We start from the raw sequence: 20787 nt of genomic DNA, 5'->3' as shown, positions 1-20787 counted from the left end.
TGGGACGGCGCGATACCATCCGAGTAGGGGCAATGTGGGAAGTGTTGGATGAGAGCGAGAGGGAAAAGGATACAAGGTAGTGGTCGGAGACTTGGAGGGGAGTTGCAATGAGGTTAGTGGAAGAACAGCATCTAGTAAAGATGAGGTCGAGCGTATTGCCTGCCTTGTGAGTAGGGGGAAGGTGAGAGGGTGAGGTCAAAAGAGGAGAGGAGTGGAAAGAAGGAGGCAGAGAGGAATGAGTCAAAGGTAGACGTGGGGAGGTTAAAATCGCCCAGGACTGTGAGAGGTGAGCCGTCCTCAGGAAAGGAGCTTATCAAGGCATCAAGCTCACTGATGAACTCTCCGAGGAACCTGGAGGGCGATAAATGATAAGGATGTTAAGCTTGAAAGGGCTGGTAACTGTGACAGCATGGAATTCAAAGGAGGCGATAGGCAGATGGGTAAGGGGAGAGAGAGAATGACCACTTGGGAGAGATGAGGATCCCGGTGCCACCACCCCGCTGGCCAGAAGCTCTCGGGGTGTGCGAGAACACGTGGGCGGACAAAGAGAGAGCAGTAGGAGTAGCAGTGTTATCTGTGGTGATCCATGTTTCCGTCAGTGCCAAGAAGTCGAGGGACTGGAGGGAGGCATAGGCTGAGATGAACTCTGCCTTGTTGGCCGCAGATCGGCAGTTCCAGAGGCTACCGGAGACCTGGAACTCCACGTGGGTCGTGCGCGCTGGGACCACCAGATTAGGGTGGCCGCGGCCGCGCGGTGTGGAGCGTTTGTATGGTCTGTGCAGAGAGGAGAGAACAGGGATAGATAGACACATAGTTGACAGGCTACAGAAGAGGCTACGCTAATGCAAAGGAGATTGGAATGACAAGTGGACTACACGTCTCGAATGTTCAGAAAGTTAAGCTTACGTAGCAAGAATCTTATTGACTAAAATGATTGAAATGATACAGTACTGCTGGAGTAGGCTAGCTGGTAGTGGCTGCGATGTTGACACTACACTAATCAAGTCGTTCCGTCGAGTGTAATAGTTTCTACAGTGCTGCTATTCGGGGGCTAGCTGGCTAGCTAGCAGGTTGATTGCGTTACGTTACCTTAAAAGAACGACAATAGCTGGCTAGCTAACCTAGAAAATCGCTCTAGGCTACACAATTGTCTTAGATACAAAGACGGCTATGTAGCTAGCTAGCTACGATCAAACAAATCAAACCGTTGTACTGTAATAGTTTCTACAGTGCTGCTATTCGGGGGCTAGCTGGCTAGCTACGTTAAAAGAACGACAATAGCTGGCCAGCTAACCTAGAAAATCGCTCTAGACTACACAATTGTCTTAGATACAAATACGGCTATGTAGCTGGCTAGCTACGATCAAACAAATCAAACCGTTGTACTGTAATGAAGTGAAATGAAAATGTGATACTACCTGTGGAGCGACGCGAATGTTGACCGGGTAGTTGAAGTTCAATTCGGTAGAGGTTGGCTAGCTGTTGGCTAGCTAGCTAGCAGCATCTCCTGCGTTAAGGACGACAAATAGCTGGCTAGCTAACCTCGGTAAATTAAGATAATCACTCTAAGTCTACACACTCTAAACTACACAATTATCTTGGATACGAAGACAACTATGTAGCTAGCTGACACTACGCTAATCGAGTCGTTCAGTTGAGTGTAATAGTTTCTACAGTGCTGGTGGACAGTGGATGTTAGCTAGCTGCTTAGCTAGCTGCTGGGCAGATACGTTAGGACGACGAAATACGATAATTATGCAATTATCTTTGATACAAAGACGGCTATGTAGCTAGCTAAGAAGAAATTGCTAAGATTAGACAAATCAAACCGTTGTACTATAATGAAATGTAATGAAAAGTTATACTACCTGTTATACTACCTGCGGACCGAAGTGTAGATCCACAGTCGACGGCAGTTACTGCACCTGTCCAACTGCTGTCTTTTTTTGTAAGGGACAAGATATAAACAGTCACACAGACAAACTACAGAGGCCTCATACAGCCTCTGGTTTTGGAATTCCACACACTCATTGGAATTGGAATATAGGTGCCGACCTGTTTGTTTCACTAACAGACTAGTGGTTAGGCTGCCTCTTTCTCTCCCCCCCAACCCCCCGTCATTCACTAACAGACTAGTGGTTAGGCTGCCTCTTCCCCCCCCAACGCCCCGTCATTCACTAACAGATTAGTGGTTAGGCTGCCTCTTTCTCTCCCCCCCCCAACCCCCGTCATTCACTAACAGACTAGTGGTTAGGCTGCCTCTTTCCCCCCCCCCCAACGCCCCGTCATTCACTAACAGACTAGTTGTTAGGCTGCCTCTTTCTCTCCCCCCCAACCCCCGTCATTCACTAACAGACTAGTGGTTAGGCTGCCTCTTTCTCCCCCCCAACGCCCCGTTATTCACTAACAGACTAGTGGTTAGGCTGCCTCTTTCTCTCCCCCCAACCCCCCGTCATTCACTAACAGACTAGTGGTTAGGCTGCCTCTTTCTCCCCCCCCCCCCAACGCCCCGTTATTCACTAACAGACTAGTGGTTAGGCTGCCTCTTTCTCCCCCCCAACCCCCGTCATTCACTAACAGACTAGTGGTTAGGCTGCCTCTTTCTCTCCCCCCCCAACCCCCGTCATTCACTAACAGACTAGTGGTTAGGCTGCCTCTTTCTCCCCCCCCCCAACGCCCCGTTATTCACTAACAGACTAGTGGTTAGGCTGCCTCTTTCTCCCCCCCAACCCCCCGTCATTCACTAACAGACTAGTGGTTAGGCTGCCTCTTTCTCTCCCCCCCCAACCCCGTCATTCACTAACAGACTAGTGGTTAGGCTGCCTCTTTCTCCCCCCAACCCCCCGTCATTCACTAACAGACTAGTGGTTAGGCTGCCTCTTTCTCTCCCCCCCAACCCCCGTCATTCACTAACAGACTAGTGGTTAGGCTGCCTCTTTCTCCCCCCCAACGCCCCGTTATTCACTAACAGACTAGTGGTTAGGCTGCCTCTTTCTCCCCCCCAACCCCCCGTCATTCACTAACAGACTAGTGGTTAGGCTGCCTCTTTCTCTCCCCCCCCAACCCCCGTCATTCACTAACAGACTAGTGGTTAGGCTGCCTCTTTCTCCCCCCCCAACGCCCCGTTATTCACTAACAGACTAGTGGTTAGGCTGCCTCTTTCTCCCCCCCAACCCCCGTCATTCACTAACAGACTAGTGGTTAGGCTGCCTCTTTCTCTCCCCCCCAACGCCCCGTTATTCACTAACAGACTAGTGGTTAGGCTGCCTCTTTCTCTCCCCCCCCAACCCCCGTCATTCACTAACAGACTAGTGGTTAGGCTGCCTCTTTCTCCCCCCCAACGCCCCGTTATTCACTAACAGACTAGTGGTTAGGCTGCCTCTTCCCCCCCAACGCCCCGTCATTCACTAACAGACTAGTGGTTAGGCTGCCTCTTTCTCCCCCCAACCCCCCGTCATTCACTAACAGACTAGTGGTTAGGCTGCCTCTTTCTCTACCCCCCAACACCCCGTCATTCACTAACAGACTAGTGGTTAGGCTGCCTCTTTCTCCCCCCCCCCAACCCCCGTCATTCACTAACAGACTAGTGGTTAGGCTGCCTCTTTCTCCCCCCCAACGCCCCGTCATTCACTAACAGACTAATGGTTAGGCTGCCTCTTCCCCCCCCCAACGCCCCGTTATTCACTAACAGACTAGTGGTTAGGCTGCCTCTTTCTCCCCCCCAATGCAGCCAAAACCAAAGCCCCGTTATTCAGAGGGGCGTTTCTGCAACGCTTCTCCAAGTCTCCAAGTCTCCCAGTCTCCAAGTCTCCCAGTCTCCCAAGTCTCCCAGTCTCCCAAGTCTCCCAGTCTCCCAGTCTCCCAGTCTCCCAAGTCTCCCAGTCTCCCAAGTCTCCCAAGTCTCCTAGTCTCCCAAGTCTCCCAGTCTCCAAGTCTCCCAGGTCTCCCAGTCTCCCAGTCTCCCAAGTCTCCAAGTCTCCCAGTCTCCCAAGTCTCCCAGTCTCCCAAGTCTCCCAGTCTCCCAAGTCTCCAAGTCTCCCAAGTCTCCAAGTCTCCCAGTCTCCCAAGTCTCCAAGTCTCCCAAGTCTCCCAGTCTCCCAAGTCTCCCAAGTCTCCCAAGTCTCCCAGTCTCCAAGTCTCCCAGTCTCCCAGTCTCCCAAGTCTCCCAGTCTCCAAGTCTCCAAGTCTCCCAGTCTCCAAGTCTCCAAGTCTCCAAGTCTCCCAAGTCTCCCAAGTCTCCCAAGTCTCCCAGTCTCCCAAGTCTCCAAGTCTCCAAGTCTCCAAGTCTCCCAGTCTCCCAAGTCTCCCAAGTCTCCCAGTCTCCCAAGTCTCCCAGTCTCCAAGTCTCCAAGTCTCCCAGTCTCCCAAGTCTCCCAAGTCTCCCAGTCTCCCAAGTCTCCCAGTCTCCCAGTCTCCCAGTCTCCCAGTCTCCCAGTCTCCCAGTCTCCAAGTCTCCAAGTCTCCCAGTCTCCCAAGTCTCCCAAGTCTCCCAGTCTCCCAGTCTCCCAGTCTCCCAGTCTCCAAGTCTCCCAGTCTCCCAGTCTCCCAGTCTCCCAGTCTCCCAAGTCTCCCAGTCTCCCAGTCTCCAAGTCTCCAAGTCTCCAAGTCTCCCAGTCTCCCAAGTCTCCCAGTCTCCAAGTCTCCAAGTCTCCAAGTCTCCAAGTCTCCCAGTCTCCAAGTCTCCAAGTCTCCAAGTCTCCCAGTCTCCCAAGTCTCCCAGTCTCCCAGTCTCCAAGTCTCCAAGTCTCCAAGTCTCCAAGTCTCCAAGTCTCCAAGTCTCCCAAGTCTCCCAAGTCTCCCAGTCTCCAAGTCTCCAAGTCTCCCAGTCTCCAAGTCTCCAAGTCTCCAAGTCTCCAAGTCTCCCAAGTCTCCCAAGTCTCCCAGTCTCCAAGTCTCAAGTCTCCCAGTCTCCAAGTCTCCAAGTCTCCCAGTCTCCAAGTCTCCAAGTCTCCAAGTCTCCCAAGTCTCCCAGTCTCCAAGTCTCCCAAGTCTCCCAGTCTCCAAGTCTCCAAGTCTCCAAGTCTCCCAGTCTCCCAAGTCTCCCAGTCTCCCAGTCTCCCAGTCTCCAAGTCTCCAAGTCTCCAAGTCTCCAAGTCTCCCAGTCTCCAAGTCTCCAAGTCTCCAAGTCTCCAAGTCTCCCAGTCTCCAAGTCTCCAAGTCTCCCAAGTCTCCCAGTCTCCCAGTCTCCCAGTCTCCAAGTCTCCCAGTCTCCAAGTCTCCAAGTCTCCAAGTCTCCCAGTCTCCCAGTCTCCCAAGTCTCCCAGTCTCCCAGTCTCCCAGTCTCCAAGTCTCCAAGTCTCCCAGTCTCCAAGTCTCCAAGTCTCCAAGTCTCCAAGTCTCCAAGTCTCCCAAGTCTCCCAGTCTCCAAGTCTCCCAAGTCTCCCAGTCTCCCAAGTCTCCCAAGTCTCCCAGTCTCCCAGTCTCCCAGTCTCCCAAGTCTCCCAAGTCTCCCAGTCTCCCAAGTCTCCCAAGTCTCCCAAGTCTCCCAGTCTCCCAAGTCTCCCAAGTCTCCCAAGTCTCCCAGTCTCCCAAGTCTCCCAGTCTCCCAAGTCTCCCAGTCTCCCAAGTCTCCCAAGTCTCCCAGTCTCCCAAGTCTCCAAGTCTCCAAGTCTCCCAGTCTCCCAAGTCTCCAAGTCTCCCAAGTCTCCCAGTCTCCCAAGTCTCCCAGTCTCCCAAGTCTCCCAAGTCTCCCAAGTCTCCAAGTCTCCCAAGTCTCCAAGTCTCCAAGTCTCCCAGTCTCCCAGTCTCCCAAGTCTCCCAAGTCTCCCAAGTCTCCCAAGTCTCCCAGTCTCCAAGTCTCCCAGTCTCCCAAGTCTCCAAGTCTCCCAGTCTCCCAAGTCTCCCAGTCTCCCAAGTCTCCCAGTCTCCCAGTCTCCCAAGTCTCCCAGTCTCCCAGTCTCCCAAGTCTCCCAAGTCTCCCAGTCTCCCAGTCTCCCAGTCCCCAAGTCCCCAAGTCTCCCAGTCTCCAAGTCTCCCAGTCTCCCAGTCTCCCAAGTCTCCAAGTCTCCCAAGTCTCCCAGTCTCCCAGTCTCCCAGTCTCCAAGTCTCCCAAGTCTCCAAGTCTCCCAGTCTCCCAGTCTCCAAGTCTCCAAGTCTCCCAGTCTCCCAAGTCTCCCAGTCTCCAAGTCTCCCAAGTCTCCCAAGTCTCCCAGTCTCCAAGTCTCCAAGTCTCCCAAGTCTCCCAAGTCTCCAAGTCTCCCAGTCTCCCAGTCTCCCAGTCTCCAAGTCTCCAAGTCTCCAAGTCTCCCAGTCTCCCAAGTCTCCAAATCCGGAAGTGAATATCACGTAGCGTGAAATTTCAGTCACTGATTAATAACATTTGCCCTTGTATTTCAAGATTGAAAAATATAATAACATAATGTCGTGGACCGAACTAGCCATTAACATCCCTTAACGCTCAAAGACAGATTCAATGGCTGTAGCATAGCGTATTCGACTGAATGAGTAGCTAATAATTATTCGAGAAATTATGAATAATAAGCATATGCTTTTACCTGATAATAGACTACATAAGGTTTAATAAAACAACTTCAAATACTGAGATAGTAGCGTTAAGTAGCCTAGGTTAACTTAGCTGCCCTTCAATTGAGGGAATTCAGCAGAGTTCTCTGAGACATTTTTGCAACTCATTGAAACTCTGAAAATAAATACATGGGCAAATGTTACCAAACATGATAAATACAGGTCTGGATTACGGTAGGCAGCTAATTGTTAAATTCAACTTTCCATCCTTACCTTGGAAGGTCACAGTCTCTGTGCTGATCGCCTGTGAGTGAGACAACGCTAGCTAGCCAATGGTAGCGTAGTAGAACACTCCTCTGAATAACGGGGCGTGGTTTTGGCTTAACTGAGTTAGGGAAAAGACACGGTTAGCTAGACTGTTTGGTGTTTCACTAGCAGGCTAGGGGTTAGGCTAGATAGACTGTTTGGTGTTTCACTAGCAGACTAGGGGTTAGGCTAGCTAGACTGTTTGGTGTTTCACTAGTAGGCTAGGGGTTAGGCTAGATAGACTGTTGGGTGTTTCACTAGCAGGCTAGGGGTTAGGCTAGATAGACTGTTTGGTGTTTCACTAGCAGGCTAGGGGTTAGGCTAGATAGACTGTTTGGTGTTTCACTAGCAGACTAGGGGTTAGGCTAGCTAGACTGATTGGTGTTTCACTAGCAGACTAGGGGTTAGGCTAGATAGACTGTTTGGTGTTTCACTAGCAGGCTAGGGGTTAGGCTAGATAGACTGTTTGGTGTTTCACTAGCAGACTAGGGGTTAGGCTAGCTAGACTGATTGGTGTTTCACTAGCAGACTAGGGGTTAGGCTAGATAGACTGTTGGGTGTTTCACTAGCAGACTAGGGGTTAGGCTAGATAGACTGTTGGGTGTTTCACTAGCAGACTAGGGGTTAGGCTAGATAGACTGTTGGGTGTTTCACTAGCAGACTAGGGGTTAGGCTAGCTAGACTGTTTGGTGTTTCACTAGCAGGCTAGGGGTTAGGCTAGATAGACTGTTGGGTGTTTCACTAGCAGACTAGGGGTTAGGCTAGCTAGACTGTTTGGTGTTTCACTAGCAGACTAGGGGTTAGGCTAGCTAGACTGTTTGGTGTTTCACTAGTAGGCTAGGGGTTAGGCTAGCTAGACTGATTGGTGTTTCACTAGCAGGCTAGGGGTTAGGCTAGCTCGACTGTTTGGTGTTTCACTAGAAGACTAGTGTTTAGGCTAGCTAGACTGTTTGGTGTTTCACTAGCAGACTAGGGGTTAGGCTAGCTAGACTGTTTGGTGTTTCACTAGTAGGCTAGGGGTTAGGCTAGCTAGACTGATTGGTGTTTCACTAGCAGGCTAGGGGTTAGGCTAGCTCGACTGTTTGGTGTTTCACTAGAAGACTAGTGTTTAGGCTAGCTAGACTGTTTGGTGTTTCACTAGCAGACTAGGGGTTAGGCTAGCTAGACTGATTGGTGTTTCACTAGCAGGCTAGGGGTTAGGCTAGTTAGACTGATTGGTGTTTCAATAACATACTGCGGTTTAGGCTAGCTACACTGTTGTGTGTTTCACAAGCAGGCAAGGGGTTAGGCTAGCTAGACTGTTTGGTGTTTTACTAGCAGGCTAGGGGTTAGGCCAGCTAGACTGTTTGACTAACTGACTAGGTTAGGCTAGCTAGACTGTTTGGCGTTTCACAAGCAGGCTAGGGGTTAGGCTAGCTAGACTGTTTGGTGTTTCACAAGCAGGCTAGGGGTTAGGCTAGCTAGACTGTTTGTCACTAACAGGCTAGGGGTTAGGCTAGCTAGACTGTTTGACTAACTGACTAGGTTAGGCTAGCTAGACTGTTTGACTAACTGACTAGGTTAGGCTAGCTAGACTGTTTGGCATTTCAAGCAGGCTAGGGGTTAGGCTAGCTAGACTGTTTGACTAATAGGCTAGGGGTTAGGCCAGCTAGACTGTTTGGTATTTCACAAGCAGGCTAGGGTTTAGGCTAGCTAGTCTGTTTGTCACTAACAGGCTAGGGGTTAGGCTAGCTAGTCTGTTTGTCACTAACAGGCTAGGGGTTAGGCTAGCACGTCTGTGTGTCACTAACAGGCTAGAGGTTAGGCTAGCTAGTCTGTTTGTCACTAACAGGTTAGGCTTGCTAGTCTGTTTGTCACTAACAGGCTAGGGGTTAGTCTAGCTAGACTGTTTGGTGTTAGGCTAGCTAGACTGTTGGCTGTTTGTTTAACTAGCAGGCTAGTGTGTGCATGTGTGGTGAGACTTAGCAAGGCACAGATGCTGACACACAGAACTCAGACTCACCTCATACACACACACACACACACACACACACACACTCACACACAGATCTCAGCTGATCTATTTGCCACATTAGCGGAGTCTTTAGGGGATTTGAGGGGTTTGCTAATTGTCAGTCTTTAGGGGATTTGAGAGGTTTGCTAATTGCCAGTTTGTAATTTTAATTGGGACTAACAATCCCTCCCCTCTTCCCCCGTTCATTAAATTGATTAGACAATAAGGTGGTCGTCACTTTGCCCCCTAATCATCTGACTACGTGCACCCCCACCCCACCTCACACACATACAGTACCAGTGAAAAGTTTGGACACTCCTACTCATTTCAGGGTTTTTCTTTATTGTTTACTATTTTCTACATTGTAGAATAGTCGTGAAGAAATCAAACTATGAAATAACACACAAAAAAAGTTTTAAACAAATGAACAGATTGTTCAAAGTAGCCACCCTTTACCTTGATGACAGCTTTGTACACTCATTGCATTCTTATAATGACACTCAGATGACTGATAATGCCTGATGACTGCAGGTGACTGATAATGCCTGATGAATGCAGGTGATTGATAACGCCTGATGACTGCAGGTGATTGATAATGCCTGATGACTGCAGGTGATTGATAATGCCTGATGACTGCAGGTGATTGATAATGCCTGTTGACTGCATGTGATTGATAATGCCTGATGACTGCAGGTGATTGATAATGCCTGTTGACTGCATGTGATTGATAATGCCTGATGACTGCAGGTGATTGATAATGCCTTTCTTCCCTGGGATATTGAATGCAGGAAGATTATCTGACTGATGAGTATTGAAATGAGAAGGTTTTGTGCTCTTACCGGCAGGAGAGCTGCGTGTGTGTGTGTGTGTGTGTGTGTGTGTGTGTGTGTGTGTGTGTGTGTGTGTGTGTGTGTGTGTGTGTGTGTGTGTGTGTGTGTGTGTGTGTGTGTGTGTGTGTGTACGGACAGTGAAAGTGTGTGTGTGTGTACGGACAGTGAAGGTATGTGTGTGTGTGTGTGTGTTTACGCACAGTGAAGGTGTGTGGGTGTATGGACAGTGAAGGTATGTGTGTGTGTGTGTACAGACAGTGAAGGTTTGTGTGTGTGTGTGTGTGTGTGTGTGTGTGTGTGTGTGTGTGTGTGTGTGTGTGTGTGTGTGTGTGTGTGTGTGTGTTGTTTACGCACAGTGAAGGTGTGTGGGTGTATGGACAGTGTAGGTGTGTGTGTGTGTGTGTGTGTGTGTGTGTGTGTGTGTGTGTGTGTGTGTGTGTGTGTGTGTGTGTGTGTGTGTGTGTGTGTGTTTACAGACAGTGAAGGTGTGTGTGTGTGTGTGTGTAAGGACAGTGAAGGTGTGTGTGTGTGTGTTTGTAAGGACAGTGAAGGTGTGTGTGTTTGTAAGGACAGTGAAGGTGTGTGTACGGACAGTGAAGGTGTGTGTACGGACAGTGAAGGTGTGTGTGTGTGTGTGTGTGTGTACGGACAGTGAAGGTGTGTGTGTGTAAGGACAGTGAAGGTGTGTGTGTTTGTAAGGACAGTGAAGGTGTGTGTGTGTACGGACAGTGAAGGTGTGTGTGTTTATAAGGACAGTGAAGGCGTGTGTGTGTGTGTGTTTACGGACTGTGAAGGTTTGTGTGTGTATACGGACAGTGAAGGTGTGTGTGTTTGCGGACAGTGCAGGTGTGTGTGTGTTTGTAAGGACAGTGAAGGTGTGTGTGTTTGTAAGGACAGTGAAGGTGTGTGTGTTTGCGGACAGTGAAGGTGTGTGTGTTTGCGGACAGTGAAGGTGTGTGTGTGTGTAAGGACGGTGAAAGTGTGTGTGTTTGCGGACAGTGAAGGTGTGTGTGTTTGCGGACAGTGAAGGTAGGTGTGTTTGCGGACAGTGAAGGTGTGTGTGTTTGCGGACAGTGAAGGTGTGTGTGTTTGCGGACAGTGAAGGTGTGTGTGTTTGCGGACAGTGAAGGTGTGTGGGTGTATGGACAGTGAAGGTGTGTGTGTGTGTGTGTGTGTGTACAGACAGTGAAGGTTTGTGTGTGTGTGTGTGTGTGTTTACGCACAGTGAAGGTGTGTGGGTGTATGGACAGTGAAGGTGTGTGTGTGTGTGTGTGTGTGTGTGTGTGTGTGTGTGTGTGTGTGTGTGTGTGTGTGTGTGTGTGTGTGTGTGTGTGTGTGTGTTTACAGACAGTGAAGGTGTGTGTGTGTGTGTGTGTGTAAGGACAGTGAAGGTGTGTGTGTGTTTGTAAGGACAGTGAAAGTGTGTGTGTTTGTAAGGACAGTGAAGGTGTGTGTGTTTGTAAGGACAGTGAAGGTGTGTGTATGGACAGTGAAGGTGTGTGTACGGACAGTGAAGGTGTGTGTGTGTGTACGGACAGTGAAGGTGTGTGTGTGTAAGGACTGTGAAGGTGTGTGTGTTTGTAAGGACAGTGAAGGTGTGTGTGTACGGACAGTGAAGGTGTGTGTGTTTATAAGGACAGTGAAGGCGTGTGTGTGTGTGTGTTTACGGACTGTGAAGGTTTGTGTGTGTATACGGACAGTGAAGGTGTATGTGTTTGCGGACAGTGAAGGTGTGTGTGTGTTTGTAAGGACAGTGAAGGTGTGTGTGTTTGTAAGGACAGTGAAGGTGTATGTGTTTGCGGACAGTGAAGGTGTGTGTGTTTGCGGACAGTGAAGGTGTGTGTGTGTGTAAGGACAGTGAAAGTGTGTGTGTTTGCGGACAGTGAAGGTGTGTGTGTTTGCGGACAGTGAAGGTAGGTGTGTTTGCGGACAGTGAAGGTGTGTGTGTTTGCGGACAGTGAAGGTGTGTGTGTTTGCGGACAGTGAAGGTGTGTGTGTTTGCGGACAGTGAAGGTGTGTGTGTTTGCGGACAGTGAAGGTGTGTGTGTTTGCGGACAGTGAAGGTGTGTGTGTTTGCGGACAGTGAAGATGTGTGTGCAGGGCGTCTCGTTTCGTGTACAGGAAGGTTAGGTGTCGACTGCTGCAGGTGAAAATTCAGGTAATTGAGATCATATGGTACACTCCTGACTGTCGTGCAACCAAGAGGGCATCACAGCCACACACACACACACACACACACACACATACACACACAATCTTACAGTTGAAGTCAGAAGTTTACATACACTTAGGTTGGAGTCATTAAAACACGTTTTTCAACCACTCCACAAATTTCTTGTTAACAAACTATAGTTTTAGCAAGTCGGTGAGGACATCTACTTTGTGCATGGCGCAAGTCATTTTTCCAACAATTGTTTACAGACAGATTATTTCACTTATAACTCACTGTATCACAATTCCAGTAGGTCAGAAGTTTACATACACTAAGTTGACTGTGCCTTTAAACAGCTTGGACAATTCCAGAAAGTGATGTCATGGCTTTAGAAGCTTCTGATAGGCTAATTGACATCATTTGAGTCAATTGGAGGTGTACCTGTGGATGTATTTCAAGGCCTACCTTCAAACTCAGTGCCTCTTTGCTTGACATCATGAGAAAATCAAAAGAAATTAGTCAAGACCTCAGAAAAAAAATGTAGATCTACACAAGTCTGGTTCATCCTTGGGAAAAATTTCCAAACACCTGAAGGTACCACGTTCATCTGTACAAACCATAGTACGCAAGTATAAACACCATGGGACCACGCAGCTGTCATACCGCTCAGGAAGGAGACGCGTTCTGTCTCCTAGAGATTAACGTACTTTGGTGCGAAAATTGCAATTCAACCTTGTGAAGGTGCTGGAGGAAACAGGTACAAAAGTATCTATATCCACAGTAAAACGAGTCCTATATCAGCATAACCTGAAAGGCCAATCAACAAGGAAGAAGCCACTGATCCTAAACCGCCATAAAAAAGCCAGACTACGGTTTGCAACTGCACATGGGGACGAAGATCGGACTTTTTGGAGAAATGCCCTCTGGTCTGATGAAACAAAAATAGAATTGTTTGGCCATAATGACCATCGTTATGTTTGTTTGAAAAGGGGGATGCTTGCAAGCCGAAGAACACCATCCCAACCGTGAAGCACGGGGGTGGCAGCATCATGTTGTGGGGTAGCTTTGCTGCAGGAGGGACTGTTGCACTTCACAAAATAGATGGCATCATGAGCAAGGACAAGTATGTGGATATATTGAAGCAACATCTCAAGACATCAGTCAGGAAGTTAAAGCTTGGTCACAAATGGGTCTTCCAAATTGACAATTACCCCAAGCATACTTCCAAAGTTGTGGCAAAATGGCTTAAGGACAACAGAGTCAAGGTATTGAAGTGGCAATCACAAAGCCCTGACCTCAATCCCACAGAACATTTGTGGGCAGAACTGAAAAAGCAAGGCGGCCTACAAACCTGACTCATTTACACCAGCTCTGTCATGAAGAATGGGCCAAAATTCACCCAGCTTATTGTGGGAAGCTTGTGGAAGCCGACCCGAAACGTTTTACCCAAGGTAAACAATTTAAAGGCAATGCTACCAAATTCTAATTGAGTGTATGTAAACTTCTGACCCACTGGGAATGTGATGAAAGAAATAAAAGCTGAAATAAATAATTCTCTCTACTATTAATCTGACTTCAAATGTATACACAGAGCTCTCTCGACACACTCACACAAGTATCAGAAATCTCACACACACACACACACACACACACACACACACACACACACACACACACACACACACACACACACACAGAGAGAGAGAGAGACAAAATACATATTGAAAATACATATTTTAATCGTCTTGTGCCCGCTACTTAAATCTTACAAGGTTAGGTTTAGAGCAGTGGTCACCAACCGGTCGATATTAAAGACATTTCTGTAGAAAAGCCAAGTGGTCACCAACCGGTCAATATTAAAGACACTTCTGTAGAAAAGCCAAGTGGTCACCAACCGGTCGATATTAAAGACATTTCTGTAGAAAAGCCAACGATAAACAAGGTTAGGTTTAGAGCAGTGGTCACCAACCGGTCGATATTAAAGACATTTCTGTAGAAAAGCCAAGTGGTCACCAACCGGTCGATATTAAAGACATTTCTGTAGAAAAGCCAAGTGGTCACCAACCGGTCGATATTAAAGACACTTCTGTAGAAAAGCCAAGTGGTCACCAACCGGTCAATATTAAAGACACTTCTGTAGAAAAGCCAAGTGGTCACCAACCGGTCAATATTAAAGACACTTCTGTAGAAAAGCCAAGTGGTCACCAACCGGTCAATATTAAAGACACTTCTGTAGAAAAGCCAAGTGGTCACCAACCGGTCAATATTAAAGACACTTCTGTAGAAAAGCCAAGTGGTCACCAACCGGTCAATATTAAAGACACTTCTGTAGAAAAGCCAAGTGGTCACCAGCCAGGTCGATATTAAAGACATTTCTGTAGAGAATCCAACAATAAACAAGGTTTTCCTATTTTGAACCATTTAATGTTTCACCCGGTGAACCTGGAGATCTGTGGCTGAATCAGGACACGCCTACTGTCCTGGCCAATCGGATAGCTCAAATCACCATGCCTACAGCTTCCACAGCCACAGCCACAGCAAAGTTTGATTGGCTACTAGCCTGTATGTGATTTCATACAACTTTTAAAAACCTTGACCAGAGAGAGACTGTCAAAGAATACAGCAAGAAGCTGCTGTTTTTATGAGTGAGCTCATGTTTGTTTTTATTCAGGACTGTCAACACTGTTCTATGAGTGAGCTCATGTTTGTTTTTATTCAGGACTGTCAACATTGTTTTTATTCAGGACTGTCAACACTGTTTTTATTCAGGACTGTCAACACTGTTTTTATTCAGGACTGTCAACACTGTTTTTATTCAGGACTGTCAACACTGTTTTTATTCAGGACAGTCAACACTGTTTTTATTCAGGACTGTCAACACTGTTTTTATTCAGGACTGTCAACACTGTTTTTATTCAGGACTGTCAACACTGTTTTTATTCAGGACTGTCAACACTGTTTTTATTCAGGACTGTCAACACTGTTTTTATTCAGGACTGTCAACACTGTTTTTATTCAGGACTGTCAACACTGTTTTTATTCAGGACTGTCAACACTGTTTTTATTCAGAGCAGGTGGAAGACAGTGTCTCCTCTCTCTGGTCAGTCTCACCGGAGGAAAGGAAGGAGAGAGCAGGTGGAAGACAGTGTCTCCTCTCTCTGGTCAGTCTCACCGGAGGAAAGGAAGGAGAGAGCAGGTGGAAGACAGTGTCTCCTCTCTCTGGTCAGTCTCACCGGAGGAAAGGAAGGAGAGAGCAGGTGGAAGACAGTGTCTCCTCTCTCTGGTCAGTCTCACTGGAGGAAAGGAAGGAGAGAGCAGGTGGAAGACAGTGTCTCCTCTCTCTGGTCAGTCTCACCGGAGGAAAGGAAGGAGAGAGCAGGTGGAAGACAGTGTCTCCTCTCTCTGGTCAGTCTCACCAGAGGAAAGGAAGGAGAGAGCAGGTGGAAGACAGTGTCTCCTCTCTCTGGTCAGTCTCACCGGAGGAAAGGAAGGAGACAGCAGGTGGAAGACAGTGTCTCCTCTCTCTGGTCAGTCTCACTGGAGGAAAGGAAGGAGAGAGCAGGTGGAAGACAGTGTCTCCTCTCTCTGGTCAGTCTCACCAGAGGAAAGGAAGGAGAGAGCAGGTGGAAGACAGTGTCTCCTCTCTCTGGTCAGTCTCACCGGAGGAAAGGAAGGAGACAGCAGGGACCGTGAGAGGCTGACCCTCCGCTGAGACTAATGCTGCGTTCAAGACAACTGGGAACTCAGAACTCTCAAATCTCCGACTTCGGTGCTTTCAAAACAACTGGGAACACGAGAGAAAAACGATATCCAACTGGGGAAAGATTCCAACTCTGGAACTCGTTCTTCATTCTAGAGCTTGGACTTTCCGACCTGAAGATCACTGACAGCATGATTTGACCTCGTATGTTTCTGAGTTCCTGGTTGTCTTCAAAGCACCATGACCTTCAGATGCATGTACCATCAGTCCAGTAAAATAAAAAAGATAATTATTTCAATTTGTGGTCAGCTCTGCTTTGCAAGTGCTACACCAGTTTATAAATATCATATAATCTGAGAATAACAGTATTGGCAGGCCAGGCATATAGCCAATATGCTGTGATAATGTAGATCTCAGCTTGCTTTTGGACTGAGAAAGTGATCTTGACTTAGAAAAGTTTGGTGACCATTGGTTTAGAGCTAGTTGTTCAAATCCAATGTTTATGACAGAAAGTGTGTAGTGTAGCCTGTCCAGTAGTGACGTCCAGTGTCCTTCACCTTCTCCCTAATCCATCTCTCCCTCTTCCCTCTTCAGGTGCTCTGTCAGGGGGTCAGCTGGGTCCAGGAGAGCTGTTGCAACAGAGGTTACGCTGTGGCCAGGTGGACCAGGCTCTAGGAATTCTGGGAGCCATGGAGTGGAGCACTATGGGAACAGAGTGTTACCGGGCACTGACCTCTGTCACAGACTACCTGCTGAGGCTAGAGCTGGACCAGACCAGAGAGGGTGAGACCGGGGCAATGCATTCATCAATCTGTCACTTGGGCTGCGTTTACACAGTCAACCCAGTTCTGGTCATCTGACTAATTATTGGCAAAAGAGATGATCTGATTGGTCAAAAGACCAATTTGTGAAAAATTGCTGCTTGTGTAAATGTAGCTTTAGTCAATCAAGTAATCAGTCCAGCAAACTGTAAATCAATCAATCAATAAATCAGTTGACTAATGTATCAGTCAATCAACCAAATATAGTAAACCATCAAATTATTAAATCAATGCATTAATCAATCTATTAATCAACCGACCAGTCGGTCAGTCAGTCAATCAATCAACCAGTCAATCAGTAAACCAATCAAATGAATGTTTATTTCCTGTCTGTAGTCCAGTTGGAGGCAGCTCTGGGTGTGTTCTACGCTCCGCCCCGCCCCCTCTCTGACTCGGTGGTTCTAGAATACAGAGGGCCAATCAGCAAGTACGCCCGACGCTTCTTCCACCACCTACTCAGGTAACCCAGCCCCCTACAGTATAACCCACCCACTCGGGTAACCACACCTCCTATACACTTAACCACACCCACCAAGGTCTGCCAAATGGAAGAAAAAAACATTCACCTTTCATTTAAATACAATCATAATTTTTCTGTCATCTTAGATTTACATTTGAGTCTTTTAGCAGACGCTCTTATCCAGAGAGACTAGCAGTTAATTGGGTTAATTAGCTAGGTGAGACAACCACATGTCAGTCACAGTGCATTTGGAAAGTATTCAGACCCCTGGGCTTTTTCCACATTCTGTTACGGCCTTATTCTAAAATGGATTACATTGTTCGTTTTTTCTCATCAATCTTTTTATTATATTTTTTATTTTAATTTTACCCCCTTTTCTCCCCAATTTCGAGGTATCCAATTGTTTAGTAGTTACTATCTCGTCTCATCTCTACACATCCCGTACGGGCTCGGGAGAGGTGAAGGTCGAAAGCCATGCGTCCTCCGAAACACAACCCTACCAAGCCGCACTGCCTCTTAACACAGCGCGCATCCAAACCGGAAGCCATTTGACATTCCTAAAATAAAGTGGTGATCCTAACTGACCTAAGACAGGGAATTTTTACTAGGATTAAATGTCAGGAATTGTGAAAAACTGAGTTTAAATGTATTTGGCTAAGGTGTATGTAAACTTCCAACTTCAACTGTATATAAACTCAATTCTGGGTTAGTTTTGTTGGTGTATACATACACATTACTGGTGCGGCAGGTAGCCTAGTGGTTAGAGCGTTGGGCCAGTAACCAGCAGGTAGCCTAGTGGTTAGAGCGTTGGGCCAGTAACCAGCAGGTAGCCTAGTGGTTAGAGCGTTGGGCCAGTAACCAGCAGGTAGCCTAGTGGTTAGAGCGTTGGGCCAGTAACCAGCAGGTAGCCTAGTGGATAGAGCGTTGGGCCAATAACCAGCAGGTAGCCTAGTGGTTAGAGCGTTGGGCCAGTAACCAGCAGGTAGCCTAGTGGTTAGAGCGTTGGGCCAGTAACCAGCAGGTAGCCTAGTGGTTAGAGCGTTGGGCCAGTAACCAGCAGGTAGCCTAGTGGTTAGAGCGCTGGGCCAGTAACCAGCAGGTAGCCTAGTGGTTAGAGCGTTGGGCCAGTAACCAGCAGGTAGCCTAGTGGTTAGAGCGTTGGGCCAGTAACCAGCAGGTAGCCTAGTGGTTAGAGCGTTGGGCCAGTAACCAGCAGGTAGCCTAGTGGTTAGAGCGTTGGGCCAGTAACCAGCAGGTAGCCTAGTGGATAGAGCGTTGGGCCAATAACCAGCAGGTAGCCTAGTGGTTAGAGCGTTGGGCCAGTAACCAGCCGGTAGCCTAGTGGTTAGAGCGTTGGGCCAATAACCAACAGGTAGCCTAGTGGATAGAGCGTTGGGCCAGTAATCAACAGGTAGCCTAGTGGTTAGAGCGTTGGGCCAGTAACCAGCAGGTAGCCTAGTGGTTAGAGCGTTGGGCCAGTAACCAGCAGGTAGCCTAGTGGATAGAGCGTTGGGCCAATAACCAGCAGGTAGCCTAGTGGTTAGAGCGTTGGGCCAGTAACCAGCCGGTAGCCTAGTGGTTAGAGCGTTGGGCCAGTAACCAGCAGGTAGCCTAGTGGTTAGAGTATTGTGCCAGTAACCAACAGGTAGCCTAGTGGTTAGAGCATTGTGCCAGTAACCAGCAGGTCGCCTAGTGGTTAGAGCATTGCGCCAGTAACCAACAGGTAGCCTAGTGGTTAGAGCGTTGGGCCAGTAACCAGCAGGTAGCCTAGTGGTTAGAGCGTTGGGCCAGTAACCAGCAGGTAGCCTAGTGGTTAGAGTGTTGGGCCAATAACCAGCAGGTAGCCTAGTGGTTAGAGCGTTGGGCCAGTAACCAGCCGGTAGCCTAGTGGTTAGAGCGTTGGGCCAGTAACCATCCGGTAGCCTAGTGGTTAGAGCGTTGGGCCAGTAACCAGCAGGTAGCCTAGTGGTTAGAGTATTGTGCCAGTAACCAACAGGTAGCCTAGTGGTTAGAGCATTGTGCCAGTAACCAGCAGGTCGCCTAGTGGTTAGAGCATTGCGCCAGTAACCAACAGGTAGCCTAGTGGTTAGAGCGTTGGGCCAGTAACCAGCAGGTAGCCTAGTGGTTAGAGCGTTGGGCCAGTAACCAGCAGGTAGCCTAGTGGTTAGAGTGTTGGGCCAATAACCAGCAGGTAGCCTAGTGGTTAGAGCGTTGGGCCAGTAACCAGCCGGTAGCCTAGTGGTTAGAGCGTTGGGCCAATAACCAGCAGGTAGCCTAGTGGTTAGAGTGTTGAGCCAGTAACCAGCAGGTAGCTTAGTGGTTAGAGCGTTGGGCCAGTAACCAGCAGGTTGCCTAGTGGTTAGAGCATTGGGCCAGTAACCAGCAGGTAGCCTAGTGGTTATGGTGTTGGGCCAGTAACCAGCAGGTAGCCTAGTGGTTAGAGCGTTGGACTAGTAACCAGCAGGTAGCCTAGTGGTTAGAGCATTGGGCCAGTAACCAGCAGGTAGCCTAGTGGTTAGAGTGTTGGGCCAGTAACTAGCAGGTAGCCTAGTGGTTAGAGCGTTGGACCAGTAACCAGCAGGTAGCCTAGTGGTTAGAGAGTTGGACCAGTAACCAGCAGGTAGCCTAGTGGTTAGAGTGTTAGGCCAGTAACCAGCAGGTAGCCTAGTGGTTAGACTGTTGGGCCAGTAACCAGCAGGTAGCCTAGTGGTTAGAGTGTTGGGCCAGTAACCAGCAGGTAGCCTAGTGGTTAGAGCGTTGGACCAGTAACCAGCAGGTAGCCTAGTGGTTAGAGTGTTGGGCCAGTAACCAGCAGGTAGCCTAGTGGTTAGAGCGTTGGACCAGTAACCAGCAGGTAGCCTAGTGGTTAGAGTGTTGGGCCAGTAACCAGCAGGTAGCCTAGTGGTTAGAGTGTTGGGCCAGTAACCAGCAGGTAACCTAGTGGTTAGAGTGTTGGGCCAGTAACCAGCAGGTAGCCTTGTGGTTAGAGAGTTGGGCCAGTAACCAGCAGGTAGCGTAGTGGTTAGAGAGTTGGGCCAGTAACCAGCAGGTAGCCTAGTGGTTAGAGAGTTGGGCCAGTAACCAGCAGGTAGCCTAGTGGTTAGAGCGTTGGGCCAGTAACCAGCAGGTAACCTAGTGGTTAGAGCGTTGGACCAGTAACCAGCAGGTAGCCTAGTGGTTAGAATGTTGGACTAGTAACCGAAAGGTTGCAAAATCAAATCCCTGAGCTGACAAGGTAAAAATCTGTCGTTCTGCCCCTGAACAAGGCAGTTAACCCACTGTTCCTAGGATTGTAAATAATAATTATTTATCTTAACTGACTTGCCTAGTTAAATAAAGGTTGCATTTAAAATACAAAAATATATAATTACTGTGTTAATTTTTGTTGGTGACATGCCAGACACAGGAGACGTCTCCACAGTCTATTTTACTGTCTGTACAGAAACACTTAACTCAACCTGCAGGTGTAATGCTTTTTTAATGTGTTAATGTCTTCTAATCCAGTTTATGTTATGTCTGCAGACACCAGCGCTTTGAGAAGGCCTTCCTGCTGGCGGTTGACATTGGAGCTAGAGACCTGTTTATGGTGAGGCAGTCTGTCTTTTCCTCCTCTCCCCCCTCTCTCCCTCTTTCTCTCCTCTCTCTCTATCTTTCTCTCCCTCTCCTCTCTCCTCTCTCTCTCTCTCTCTCTCTCTCTATATATATATATATATATATTTATATCTCTCTCTCTCTGTCTGTCTGTTTGTCTGTTTGTCTGTTTGTCTGTCTGTCTGTCACTCTCTCTCTCTCTCTCTCTCTCTCTCTCTCTTTCTCTCTCTCTCTCTCTCTCTCTCTCTCTCTCTCTCTCTCATTCTTTTGCTCCTCTTCTCTCTACTCTCCACTCCTCTCTTCTCTCTACTCTCCTCTACTCTTGTCTCCTCCTCTCCTTGTGTCTTCTCATCTTCTCCTTGTCTCTCTGTCATGGTGAGTAACAGGTGGAGGGGCCTTGTGATCTGAACACTTTTCTCTTCCCTCTCCTCCTCTCACCTCTCTTCTTCTCGCTTGCCCTTTCTTTCGCTCT

The 20787-nt window shown here is 48.3% G+C and overlaps 1 pseudogene; it reads left to right on the top strand.

Annotated features, from left to right (window-relative positions):
• LOC135533001 (WD repeat-containing and planar cell polarity effector protein fritz homolog) overlaps positions 1–20787 on the top strand; it is a 78278-nt pseudogene that overhangs the window by 47045 nt on the left and 10446 nt on the right.

This window comes from Oncorhynchus masou, unplaced genomic scaffold, assembly GCF_036934945.1.
Source record: "Oncorhynchus masou masou isolate Uvic2021 unplaced genomic scaffold, UVic_Omas_1.1 unplaced_scaffold_2151, whole genome shotgun sequence".
NCBI lineage: Eukaryota > Metazoa > Chordata > Actinopteri > Salmoniformes > Salmonidae > Oncorhynchus > Oncorhynchus masou.
Note: the sequence above shows the minus strand (reverse complement) of the source record. Positions and strands in the feature narration are given on the sequence as shown.